The 14,385-nt window shown below is 39.1% G+C and overlaps 1 protein-coding gene and 1 pseudogene across 1 annotated transcript in view; one reads left to right on the top strand and one right to left on the bottom strand.

Moving 5' to 3' along the window:
• The window catches only part of CHMP4B (charged multivesicular body protein 4B), a 57,183-nt gene that overhangs the window by 33,575 nt on the left and 9,223 nt on the right, over window positions 1-14,385 (top strand). The window lies entirely within an intron of this gene.
• Window positions 7,545-8,035, bottom strand: LOC143642574 (non-histone chromosomal protein HMG-14 pseudogene; annotated as a pseudogene).

Here is a 14,385-nt window from a genome sequence, read left to right as displayed (position 1 = left end):
AACTAAATCCTACTCCTCACTAAGTTGTGGATCCTTGGCTCCTCTCAGGAGGTTTCTTCTTGAGTAGTTCTCTTAGTCTTTGTCTTTGAAGATTTTAATCTGTCCCTCAATTTTGAAGGACAACTCAGATGGATAAAGAGTTCTTGGCTGGAAGCCTTTTTTCAGGATCTTAAATATATCATACCACTGCCTTTTTGCTTCCATGGTGCCTGTTGAGTAGTCCAAACTCAGTCTTATGTGTTTTCCCTTGTTTGTAGTAGATCACTTTTCTCGTGCTACTTTCAGGACTTTCTGTTTCTCTTTAATACTAAAAAGTTCGATTGGTATGTGTCTTGGAGTAGGACTATTTGGGTGTATTCTATTTGGAGTTTGTTTAGTCTCTTTAATTTGCATACTTTTGTCCTTTATAAGAGTTGGGAAGTTTTCTGCAATTATGTCTTCAACTAACCTTCCCAGCCCTTTACTCTTCTGTTCTCCTTCTGGGACACCATTGATTCTTACTTTTGTGTACTTCTTGTTGTCAGTCATTTCCCTTAGATCCAGTTCCATTTTATCCATCTTTCTTGCCATTTGTTCTTTTGTGCACTCTAGTTCAGTTGTTCTGTCATTTTAGCTCACTTATTCTTCGTTCTGCTTCTTTGAATCTACTGTTGTGTTTCTCTAGTATATTTCTAATTCGGTCTATTGTATCTTTCATCTCTCTGAGTTCTGCCATTTTTCTGTTTAATCGTTCAAATTCTTCTTTATGCTCTTCTTCTGTCTTCCTGATATCCCTTATTTCTTTATAAATATCCTTCTATGTTCCCTCTGATGTTTTGATTTAGTCATTTGTCTGAACTGTTTCTGCTTCAGTCTTCATGTGCTTTATGATTTTCTGTTGTGTTCAAGGCATTTGATTATCTTAGGGTTATTTTGCAAGTTGGTTTCATTCACTTGTCTAAAGTTTGTATTTACTTGGTTTTACATTGAGTGTTTCCTTTTGCACTTGGTTTGTCTGTATTTCCCATCAAACCAAGGTCCGGATCTCATGTAGGGGGAAAAATTTTAGTTAAGGGTCTTTCCAAAGCTAGGCTGGGGTGCATGGTACTTCAGTGGTAGAACACCCACCCACCATACACCTGGGCTTGATTCCCAACTTGTTCCCTGCCTCAACAAAAATTTAAATAAATAGTAATAATAAAATAAAAATATAATAAAATATGAAAAAAACCAACAAAAATAAACACACCTCACCAGTACTAGGTCCCAAAGTCAGAAGGAGATGCCCCAAGATATTTTTTATTTATTTTTTGATCTATGCATTATTTAGAAGTGTTTTCTTTAGTTTTCAAATTTTGGGGGATTTTCCAAATAGCTTTCTACTTGTGATTTAATTCCGTTGTGTTCAAAGAAGATATTTTATATGACTTGAAACCTTTTAAATTTATTGGGACTTGTATTGTGGCCTAAATATGGTCCGTCTGGGTAAATATTCCATGTGTGCTTGGATAAAATGAGTGAGTATTCTGCTGGTGGTGGTGGAGTAGTCTCTAAATGTAAATTAGATCAAGTATGCTGCAGGTCATGTTTGTCTGTGATATGCAAGTCGTTTCTATCTGTACTGATTTTCTGTCCTTACTGATTCATTCGGTTAATTGTTGAGAGGGGGTATTGAATCTGACTATAATTGTGGATTTGTCCATTTCTGCTTGTAATTCTTTGTATATTTTAAACTCTGTAAATGTATAAATGTTTATGATTGTTATTTCCTTTTGATAAATTGACCCCTTTATCATTATGAAATTACCATTGTTATCTCTTGTGGTAGTTAGATTCAGTTATCAACTTGGCCAGGTGAAGGCACCTAGTTCTGTTGCTGTGGATGTGAGCCAATGGTACATGAACCTCATCTGTTGCTCATTACATCTGCAGTGGCTAGAAGGCATGCCTGCTGCAATGAATGACGTTTGACTTAATTGGCTGGTGCTTAAATGAGAAAGCACAACATAGCACAACCCAAGCAGCTCAGCATTCCTCATCTCAGCATTTGCAGCTCAGCCCAGGCCTTTGGAGATGCGGAAAGAAATCACCCCGGGGAAAGTTGTTGGAACCCAGGGGCCTGGAGAAAAGGCCATCAGAGACCATCCTGTGCCTTCCCACGTAAGAAAGAACCTCAGTTGAAAGTTAGCTGCCTTTCCTCTGAAGAACTAACAAAATAAATCCCCTTTTATTAAAAGCCAATCCGTCTCTGGTGTGTTGCATTCTGGCAGCTAGCAAACTAGAACATCTCTGGTGATATAGCTTGCTGTCAAATCTACTTTATCTAGCACTAATTACTATAGCCACTCCAGCTTTTTTTAAAATGTAATTATGGCATATCTTTTCCCATTCTTTTATGTTTAGCCTTTTTGTGTCTTTTTATTTGAAGTGTTTCTTGTAGAGACCATGTAATTGGGTTTTGGTGTTTTGTTTTTTAATGCATTGGGCAATCTCTGTCTTTTAATTGGGGTGTCTAGAAAGTTACATTTAATGTGATTATTGATACCATTAGGTTAAGTCTGTCATCTTGCTCTTCTTTTTTTTTCTGTCTTATCTGTTCTTCATATTTTTTCTCTTTTTCTGCCTTCTTTTGGATCAGTTGGGCACTTGCATGTTTCCATTTAATATCTCCTTTGTTTGCTTATTAGCTGTACTTTTTGTTTTGATATATTAGTGTTTGCTCTAGGTTTTATGATATACATCTTTAGTTTATTGTGTCTTTAACTTTCACGTGATTTTATTACTACTCATTTATAGTATGCAAACCTAGTAAGAGTACACTTTCACGTCTCCCCTCCTGGCCTATTTTCTGGTGTCGTACATTTTATTTTTACATGTGCTATAAACCCCACAGAATGTTATTATGTTTGTTTAAAGATATTTAAATAGTCAAAAAGTCCTATGCTTACCCATGTATTTATCCTTTCTGTTGCTCCTCATACCTCTGTGTGATCTGTGTTTTCATCTGGTATTGTTTTCCTTTAAAATATCTTGTAGTGTAGGTCTGTTGGTGATGAAATCTTTCAGCTTCTCTGTGTCTGAAAAAGTCTTAATTTCACCTTTGTTTTGAAAGCGTTCACTGTGTTTAAAATTTTAGGTTGAATTTTTTTTCATTTAGTTCTTTAAAAATGTTGCTGTATCAGGATGATGAATCTGCAGCTATGTGATGATATTGTGAATTACTGATTATATATGTAGAATAATCACATATTGGGAATGTTTGTGTTTCTTTCTGTAATTTTTTTTAAATTAATAAAAAAGTTTAAAAAATGTTGCTGTCTTCTTACTAGCACTGTTTCTTATCTTTGTTCCTTTGTATGCAATATGTATTTTTTCTCTGGCTACTTTTAAGATTTTCTTGTTATCACTGGTTTTGAGCAGTTTTATTATCCTATGTTTTGGTGTAGTTTTCTTCATATTTCTTGTGCTCAGGGTTGGTCTAGCTTTTTAGATATGGTTCTATAGTTTTTATCAAATGCAAAAATTTTGGCCAGAATATCTTGAAATATTTCAGCTACCCCCTTCCTTTGGGGACTCCAGTTACACACATATTAGACTGCTTGGCGTTATCCCACAACTCAGTAATGCTCTGTTCGTTTTTTTATTCTTTTTTTTTTCCTGTCTGTTTGATTTTGGGTAGTTTCTATTGCTTATGTTGTCAAGTTTACAAATTTTTTCTTCTGCAGTATCTAATCTGCTGTTAATCCCATCCAATAATTTTAACCTCTAGAAGTTCAATTTGAATCTTTTAAAAAATATTCTTTACTTTTTGAACATATGGAATATAGTTTAACTGTTTTAATGTCTTTGCTAATTTACTACATCTTTGTTAGCTCTGAGATAACGATTGATTTCCCTTCTCATTATGGGTAATATTTACCTGCTTCCTTGTAAAGCCTGGTAATTTTTAATTAAATGCCAGATGTAAATTTTATCTTGGTGAGTGCTGGATATTCCTATAAATATCTTTTAGCTTTGTTCTGTGCTTATGTAATTTTCTTGGTAACAGTTTGTACTTTGGGGCCTTACTTTTAATATTTGAAGATTTGGTCAGGTGCTTAACTCCTGATAGGACTATTGAGACAAGATCTAATATTGAGATCTACTATTGAAATAAGACTCTTCTGAATACATTACCACTGCCTTGTGAATTAAGAGGTTTTCCATTCTGGCTAGAAACAGGGCCTTTGTGAGCTCCTGGTACTATTCTTTCTAATCCTTCCAGGTGTTTTTTTCCTTGGCCTTTAATAGTTTCTTCACACACATGGGCTGATCAGCTGAATACTGAAGGTGGTCTCTGTGCAGCTTTCTCTTTTTTGGTACTCTCCTGCAAATCTAGCTGCTTTGGTCTCCCCAAACTCTCAGTTCTGTCTCCATAACTCGGGCAAAGCTTGCTGGACTTTACTTGCATCGTAGTCTGGAAACTCAAAACAATAAGCAGAAGTGATGAGAAGGTTCACCGGTTCATCTTGTGGTTCCCTCCGGATCACTCTTTTTTTGCTGATATCCGGTGTCTTGAAAACCACTTTTCGTATGTTTTGACTGGGTCTTGAATTATTTTAGGTGGGAGGGTAAATCTGGTTCCTATCATTTCTACCTTGGCTGGAAACAGGAGAAGGAGTGTGGATTTGAATCCTAACTGCCAGTTATTCACAAGCTTTGAGAGTTTAGCAATTAACTTCATCTCTACAGGTCTCAAATCTCCTCAACAGTGAATGGGGCTAATAAAACTAATTCCTTATTGTGAGGATTAATTGAAAAAATAAAATATAAGTCAAAACAGGTGTTACCTCAGGTTAGTATGTAAAAAAGAAGAACCCAGAAGCAAGAATTGAACTCCAGCCGTTAGGAATTGAGCAACGGTGGGAAAATACCAAAAAAAAAAAAAAGCCCAAGAAGAAATGGTTGTGGAGGCATGGGAGTCAGACCAAAATATCCATCATAGCTGGCAGGAAAGAGGCGGTCAGAGAGAGGAGGTGTGAAGTGCCAGAGCTTGTAAGGAGATGAAGGGGTGAGGTCATTTGGGTTCATATTTTAACAGCAGTTACCACTTCTCCCTGAATGACTTTTGTGGCTAAGATTAGGTCTGAGCGCTGTCTTTTCTCTGCCCAGCTGGAACAGTTGAGTTTAGAGTCTGGAGGAAGTCTCTCATCTTTTCAGCTCAGTTTGTTGAAGCTAGGTAAAATAAGAGAGGCTGTTAAACTCATGACTAGACACAAGTCGATTATGTGAAATACTCAGGAAATGGAGAGTATTGATGTGAATTAATTACATTTTCAGGAACATAGGTCAATCAGAAAAAGCCTTCTGTATTTGTTTCAATCCATTTGTCAGAAATCTCCAGATTTTATGTCTGTATATTGTTAGAGCTGGAAGACATTAGAGGGAGCATCCACTCCACCATTCTCATGGGCTTGATGAGGCCCTAAGAAGAAAGGACTATTGCTCAGTGACATAATTTGGTCATGGTAGAGTTAGAACTAGAATAGAAACCAATGTACAGGACCACAGGGCTGTGTTGTAGGTTCTCTGTAGTCACAAGTCTCTCCAGGAGTAGTGGAAGGAGCACTCCTGAAAGGTACAGGATGCTGGGCTTAGATTCCTCCTTGGCCATTACCTCCAGCTATGTGACTTTGAGCAAGTTCTTGAACCTTTGTGACTTCAGTTGCCTATTTTAAATAGGGCATAACCTTAACTGCCTGAAAGGCAAGGGATTGCACCTAATAACTTCCAAGAGTTGCATCCAAATCCTAAGATGTTTCAGTCACAAGTACCTACAGGGACTGGTAAGGGCATGTAATGAGTTATGTGGCCAGGTCTGAGAGGGTGGGCAGTGGTGAACTGGAGAGCACATGCCCTTTTAAAGGGGAAGGTAGCTACTCTTCTCCAGTACATTGGTGCCAGGTGGCAGTACAGGCTCAGTGTTGCCAGAAACCCTGCATTTGCAAAAAAAAAAGCCAAAAACCTGGATTTTTGGTGTGAAACATATAGCATTCAAATGCACACATTAAGATGTGTCTGTCAGCTGTACAGTCTGATCCTTAGACTGATGCTTAAATGATACTCTGCAGCCTGGTTGGCATACGGGCTGTCTGACTGTAGCCCTCAATAACCAAGGGCAATTAGTTCACTTTCTGTCCTGAGACCTTGTTACCCCACATCCTCGTTCTGAGTTACCTCTTCTTATCTCCAAGAGCCCCTTGACCATTTTCTCTTCTTCATTTTGGCCCTGGGCCACTCCTACTGGCCCATTCTGGAACAGTCTGTTGCTTACTTTGTCCCTTGGGTCTTTGTTCTCTCCCTCCAGTCACAGGGAGGTCCCGGGCTTACTGCCCCTGAAGATAAGCCCTTGGAACCTTTCATTTTATAGCTCTTTGAATCCCACTGCAGATTAACACAGGAAAAAAGTTTACAAGTGACAGAAGTTGAGAAGCCTTACCAAGTTCTTGCAGCTATGGTGCCTGGGCCTTCTTAAGTATAGAGGGAAAGTTAATTTTGGTCCTGGGAAAAGATTTGAAGGTCATTACAGGTTGAAAGGACAGAAGGCACTTAGCCCACTGTCCTCAGAAGAAATTACAGGGCACAGTTGAGCATTTTATGTTCGCCTTCTTTTCTCCCCATCTCAGTGCTGTCAGGGGCATGGAGATGTAGGTTCCACCCCTGAGGGCAGGCCGGAGGGAAGAAGGCATTTATTTTTTAAAACAGGAAAAAATATATTGCAAACTCTAAATCTATGTAGAATTATCAACCCAAGTGTAGAGGGAACAGTAAAATGGCTGGATTTTTATTATATGTGCTTTTTTTCTTTCAAAATTGAGATTTTATTGATCTGAATATCGGCACGCAGACTTTATGAACAATTTGTATACAACTCTTAATGTATATACCAAAAATCTAAAAAACCATGTAGTTGTAATTCTTTTCCAAATATAGTCCAATGACTTTGCAGCTTAAAATTCGGAGGGAGGTTTTCCCTATAAATGATATCAAGTACTACAGTCTTTAAATGTTGATAAGAGCTGTTATATCATAAGTCCCACTAGTTCAGTTTAATATCATATATACCACACACTCACATTTCCAATCTTTCCCAGCATATAACAAAGTTATTAGGAAAACTGGACTATCATGACCACGAATGTTTCAGAGTGCACACAGTTCTGACAGGGAGAGCCAAAATTAGGGAGCAGTTTTAAGAAATAATTGTACTAAAAAACATGGGAACAGAAGTAATTTAAAATGTTCAAGATGTATTAACTGTATGCGTGTGGCTCCAAATCATCATTCAGTATGCATTATATTATAGGGTATAAAAACTGCTCTCACCCACCATATAGTATGTTAAGTTGACAACCAAGGCAGCCAAAACCTTCCGTAAGTCAGTATCCCACAATTTTCTGGTTGTACCAAAAGGTAAACAACCAGCAAATTACTTCCCCTCTTAAAAAAAAAAAAGGCATTTACACTTAAAAAATGGGATGAGGTGGGATTTCAGTCTCCTTAAAAATGTTTCTTCTAGAGCTACTAAAAACCTTGCATTTACAAAATAGTTGATAACAATATCCCTCTGGATTGTACAGGAAGGGAGAAAGAGGGACCACTGATAAGACATGGTATACGATATTAATTAGACTTGGCTTCTTTCTCTCCTGCTTCATCAAAGGCTGGACTTTCCTCATTTTTAGTTTCTCTATTTTCTGCAGGTAGATCTTTAGTTTCTTGTTAGCCACTTCTTTTCCCTTTGCTCCTCTTTTCCCTTTAAGTAGCACATTTGTGTCTGAAGACATATCCTTTCCTGCCGTCTTTTTTGGCTTTGTTTCCACTTTCACAGGAGCATGTTTAGCTGACAGTCTTGCCGACCCCCTCTTGGGCTCCTGATTCCCTGCACCTTCATCTGAGCTGACCTTCCTTTGGGGCATCTTGGCGATGGAGCGGGTGCTTGCCGGGTGCTGTGAGCTGTGGGTCACTGAGAGCCTTTGCGAAGCTGGGCTGCTGGCCTCTGCTGTTCCTCCCACCGCTGGAGCTGCTGCAACCTGGGGCATTGGGAGATGACATGTGTGCTTTTCATAAAAAATTTTGTATTAGAGAAGTTGTAGTTTTACAGAAAGATCATGCAGGAAATAGAATTCCTATATACCACCCCTGTTATTAACACTTTGCAATAGTGTGGTATCTTTTTTACAGTTGAGAGAATATTGTATCTGAACTATTAATTGTAGTCCATAGTTTACATTAGTGTTTACTGTGTTGTACAGACAGATGGTTGTTTTTGTTGTTCATTTTTATTCTAACATGCAACCTAAAATTTTCCCTTTTAACCTCATTCAAATATAGAAATCAGTGCTGTTACAATCACAAATGTTGTGCTACCATCACCACCATCCATTACCAAAACTTTTCTATCACCTCAAATAGAAATTTTATAACAATTAATCATTGACATCTCATTTCCTACCCCCACCCCAGCCTTTGGTAACCTGTATTCTTGTGTCTGACTCTATGAATTTTCTTATTCTAATTTCATATTTGTGAGATCATACAGTATTTCCTTTTATGTCTGGCTTATTCTGCTTAATAAGTATGACGTGTTTTTCACCTATTTAAAATACACTAGAGCTTTTTTTCCTGGCAGACTAAGCTGCCCCCAGATGCCCTTGGTGTCAGACTGAGTTAGTTGTGGGGTGGGCAAGGCACAGGAGGCTCCCCCATTCCAGGCTAGGCAGAAGCAGGCCCTGCTGTCTGCTTGGTGCATGGTAGGTGTTCTTTTGTGAAGTAAGGATGTGCCCTTTGCAGAGATGCAGTCTGTCTTTGATCCCAGGCCTGCCACTGCCTAATAATATGGCTTGGGCATTGAACTCTTTGAGCTTCAATCTCCTGAGCTGTCAAATGGGTATAATGAAATATCTACCTCATAGGGTTGTTGGAAGGAGCCACTGAGCATGTAAAGCATCAACCATGGTGCCTGGCACCCAGGAATCCCCTAAAATAATGTCGGTTGTTGTTATATATTAGGATTCCAACCTGGTCTTCTGACACCAAGTCCCCCATGCTCTTTTCTCATTGCCCTAGTCCTGGTAGGTGTCAAACAAGACAAAGGCTATGAAGCTCTCATTGGCTAAATGATCAAAGTGGTTTTAAATTAATTTTTCCCAAGCTGTATTTTACAGGTGGTGGGTTTTGTGTTGTTGTTTTGTTTTGATTTTTAGCGTGGGGAGAGGTTCTGTGCTAATTTTTTTCTTCTTCTTGTTAAAATAGGCTCCGAGAAGTCCTGCAGTTAATAATGCCAGTGACCAGTAGTTACTGCATGTCAGGTCCTGTGCCAGATGCTTCACATAAATATATCATTTTAATCCTCACACTAACCCTGTGAGGTGGGCATTATCATCTGGTTTTAGTGAAGTTAAGTAATTTGCCTACGGTCACTTGACGGTGGAGCTGAAACTCACACCTGGGCAACAATGTCCATGGTAACTGGTTGTGACTCAGCATTTCCTAAACTTTGACTGTGGAGGTGTTTTATCACGCATTTACCTGCCTTAGACACAACACATTTTCAGGTGTGCCCTTTAAATGATTATGGAGCAGTAAAAATCTGTTAGATTTTTAATTGTGTGTTAATTTCTTTAATCTTTGACTTTGTTTAAACAGATAAGGGACTTCATTTTCTCTGTAATTTCCCCTTGCAGAGAGTACTGTACTCCCTGTGTGTTTGCTTATGAAATCAGCTGAGTTTCAGACAGCTTTCCTGGTCATACACAAATATTTATTTTACCATCTCTAAATGCAGTGCATTAACTCCAGGCCATAGAGAGGAAATTACCTGAACAGGGGATACATCACAAGAGAAGGGGGCTCCTCTGAAAAATGCTATCTGTACCTCAAGCCTAAACTCTCCAACTGTGTGGGAATTATAAATAAAGCATTGTCGGGGCAGCATTACAAAGCTTTTGCAGGATGAGGCCCTCTTCTACAGGTGAACCTTGTTCACGGTCTGAGCAACGGTGTGCCCAAAACAGCCTCTGTCTGGGCTTGGGAGGTAAATTTTGGTTTCTGAGACCTTTTTTTAAACTTATAAATTTATTAATTAAAAAAAATTAACAACAAGCAAAAACTAACATATAGTCATTCTCTTCTACATATATACTCAGTAATTCTCAATATCATCACATAGTTGCATATTCATCATCTGAGACTTTTTTGTAGGGAGTGAGGCATCATCACATTGTACCTATCACCTTTATACAGGGCAGACAAACAAGAGCCCAGCCCTGGTCCGCTGTAGGAAGGATCAACAGCACCTGTTTTGGGAAACTACTCTGCAGTTGTGCAAACTAGTGCCTCTTTTCCTTTCTTTTTTCTTTTCCTTCTGACAGGGGACTTAGGAGAACAAATTAGGTACCTTTGGGTTCTTTCATGTGTCAGCATTAGCTTTTAAATGGAGTTTGCAAAAGGCAGAGTTTGAAAATTTAACTGGATGAAAGAGCAATAGGCAGACTGTTTCCTTGGCAAGGGGAACTGCTGGGTTTTTTATAGCAACTTAATTTGGAGGTAAAAATTGAGGTAATGGAAAGAGCCTTGGGCTGTAGACCTGGGCTGTAGTGGTGATCTTCCTCTACTTGCTGTGGGATCCTGTCAAGGTGTATTGCCTTTATGGGCATCTTTTTTTTTTTTTTTGTAACGTTTTTTATTGTGAAGTATATATACGAAAAAGCAACACATTTCAAAGTACCCTGTAACAAGTAGTTATAGAACAGATTTCAAATTTTGGTATGGGTTATAGCCCCACAATTTCAGGTTTTTCCTTTTAGCTGTTCTAAGACACTGGAGACTAAAAGAAAAATCAATATGATTCAGCAGTCATCCTCATTTATTAATCCTATCTTCTCTGTTATAATTCCTTCTTCTCCTTTGATCCTTCTCCCAATCTTTAGGGGTATTTGGGCTGTGCCCATTCTAACTTTTTCATGTTGTAAAGGGGTATCGACAGTAAGGGATAGGGGAATAGTACTAGTTGATGTTCTTGGAGAGGCTGGCCCCTCTGAGTTTCAGGACTTATCTGGCTTAGGAACCCATCTGAAGGTTGTAGGTTTCTGGAAAGTAATCTTAGTGTGTGAAATTTTTGTAGAATCTCACATAGAGCCTTAACTGTTCTTTAGGGTTAACGGGTATGGTTTTGGTTGGGGTTTGGCAAACCATGGTAACTAACAATATCTAGCTGAAACTTGCCTAAGAGTAGCCTCCAGAATAGCCTTTTGACTATATTTGAACTCTCTTATTCAATGATACCTTATTTTGTTACATTTCCCCTCCCCCTTTTAGTAAGGAAGGCATTGTAAATCCCATGGTGCCAGGGCCAAGCTCATCACTGGGAGTCATGTCCCCACGTTGTCAGGGAGACTGTCACCCCTGCATGACATATGCCACGTAGTGGGGAGGATAATGATTTTCCTTGTAGAGTTGGGCTTACAGAGCGAGAGGCCACATCTAAGCAACCAAAAGGGGTTTTCTGAAATTAACTCTTAGGCATGACTATAGGTAGACTTAGCTTCTCAGCTATAGAAAAAAGCTTCATAAGAGCAAGCCTCAAGATCAAGGGCTTGGCCTATTGACTTGGGAGTCCCTCATGTTTGAGACAGTAGCAGGGTATTCCCTGGTAGTAAAGTTTAATAGTTCCATATTTTTTTCTCCAGTCCCTCAAGAGACTTTGCCAATCCTTTTTTTTTTTTTTTAATTTTTTTTATTGTAAAATATAACATATATACAAAGCAAAGAAAAAAGCAATAATTTTCAAAGCATACTTCAACAAGTAGTTCCAGATCCCAGAGTTTGTCATGGGCTACTATTCTACCATCTCAGATTTTTCCTTCTAGCTCCTCCTAAACACTTGAGGCTAGAGGAATATTAATATAGTAATTTAGCAGTCATACTTGTTTGCCAAATCCTATTCTTTCTCCTTTGATCCTTCTCCAAGTCTATAGGGATCTTTGGACAATGCCTATTCTGACTTTTTCATGTTGAGAAGGAGTGTTGACACTAAAGGATGGGGGATGTAATTAATTGATAATCTTGGTAAGGCTGATCCTTCTGAGTTTCAGGATTTATCTAACCTAGGAACCCTCCGGGAATTATAGGTCCAATCCTTTTTAATTATCTGTATGGGCATCATTTTTCTTTGTTATCTAGTGAGAGGGGTTGGACCTTAGTATCTCCAAGAGTCATGATGCCAAGATTATAACTTATCTGGTCAAGGTTTGGTGGGCTGTAAAGTCATGTAGCACAGGGATGGTTAGTAATAACTCCCCGCAGGAGAATGGATTTCTTTGACGTTGTTTTTACTGTGGGTCTTTCCTTCCCCACAAACACAGGGCAGATGACAGATTAAGTCCACTAGTCCAGCAATGGGGCAAGTTGCTTGAGGGCTGGGTGTGGTTTCCTGGCTGAGGGTATGCTGAACTCTGAGGTTCATTGGCATGCAGAATAAGCATGGAGCACATCTGAATGATTGGTCCATGGCAGGCAAAGCAGGGTTCCCTCAGCTTCACTCTGCTTCCTGCCTGCCAGTAGCCCTGCCTTAGTCAGGATGCCCAGTGTACTCCAGAATTCTCATTTAGATTGGGGTCCCAGTGTTGCATTTGTGTGTCACAAACACATCTGGAGTGTTTGTACTTGTGTTGTGTAGTTCGGGCTGGGAGTGGGAAAGCATCAGCCCCCCTTCTTTCCTCCCAGCCATTATTCCTTTTGCTACATAAATACAAATGTAGGATCTTGGCACTTCAAAAGTCTGTAGACACCATTGTTGGGTTAGTGAGAGCATATTACTGGCTCTTCTTCCCTCCAGGTCCTGAGTCCCTCTATAATAGTAATGAGTATACATGTTAGGAATTCTTAGCCCTGGGCTATTTACCCTTACACTAAATGCCCCCAGATCAGGCAGGTAAATCTGCCCTCCTCAGCAACTCTTCAAAGTTGAGTCTACCTTTACCTAGGAGAAATGGATGGCCTATTTAGAACTGATAAATTATTTGCATTTCTTCATAGTCACCACAGTTGCCTTACAGAGGAGTTTCCGGGCCTGGATAAAAGTCTTTTTGACTGGTTTCTGTACTTCTTAGGGTATCTTTTCAGTATTTCTCCTTTAAATAGCTGTTTGGAGAGTCTAATGAAGCAACTGTCTGGAGACCAATGTTTATTTCAACATGGTTGGAGTTGTTTTTGCTTCAGCTTTCAGAGCCAATAAAGCTGGTTATTAGATTCTGTAATTGCTATGGTAATTACTCTCTCGGAACTAGCAAAGGCATAATTAAATATGGAGATGCCAAGGGCTATTTTTTCCCATCTAAAAGCAACCTTTTAAACTTCTAGCAGCCTGGGTTAGATTTCAGATTTTAAAGCCATTGGTTTGTGAATGATACTGGGGTTTCTTTGGCAGAAAAGGGATTTCTTTGGACTTTTCTTTGAATATTTGATTTAGATTCACTCCTTGTTAACTACAGTACTTTTAAAAAAAAAAACCTAGCCATCAGGATTTTGGGGAAGTCTAAGTAAGGCAAGACATTAAGAGCCAATATTTATATAAACATTGGGTTTGGCTCTTTGGACTTTAGCTTCATAAAGAAGCAAATTTCTCTGGTCAGAAATAAGGCGAGGATGCAGGAAATTTTAAGTTTTGATGTACTCTGCTTCTTCTTAGCCTTTCATTTGCCCAAAGTAACTCATTATCAGGGTGCCACACATTTGTAAGATACAGGGCAGTTCGAGTGCTGTTAATATTTGTTTACACATATTCTTGCAGCCTATATGCTGACCCCATGTTGGTTTTCAAGGTTACATTGTTCATGAACCATGTTTCAGGATTTCTGAGGAAGAAAATTGTGTACTTTTTTCTCTTCTAAGTTCTCAACTATTGAGAAATATACACAGGAATTAGATCAATGTAAAAAAAAAAAAAATACTTACTATGCCAGACACTATCTGGATAGTTCACTGCATGGAGGGGAAGAGACTGTGAGCCCTTTAGGCAGAAGGGGAAGAGCCCTGGAGATCCAGGCTAGTTTGGTGAACCTTTTCCCCATCTCAGAAGCAGCATACCTTATGGAGAGAAGGAAAGGGCAGGCCCTCGCTGAAGTGTTACCAGACAAAGGCAGTGGATTCTCTGTCCAATGCTCTCAAATGACCAATTCCTGAGAAAAAGTAACTAAGCAGTTACTTTGTACCAGTCACTGTGCTGGGTGTTGTGCAAAGATAAATAACATAGGAAAAATCTAGAGAGAATTGTGGGAAGAGTAGGGGGCTCCAGGAATCAGTCCCTCTACCAGAACAGCCGTTAAACAGTCAGGAACCATCCGAATAAACTATTTCGAAACTCCA

This window comes from Tamandua tetradactyla, chromosome 1, assembly GCF_023851605.1.
Source record: "Tamandua tetradactyla isolate mTamTet1 chromosome 1, mTamTet1.pri, whole genome shotgun sequence".
NCBI lineage: Eukaryota > Metazoa > Chordata > Mammalia > Pilosa > Myrmecophagidae > Tamandua > Tamandua tetradactyla.
The sequence above is the reverse complement of the archived record's forward strand: the minus strand, read 5'-3'. Positions and strand labels throughout refer to the sequence as shown.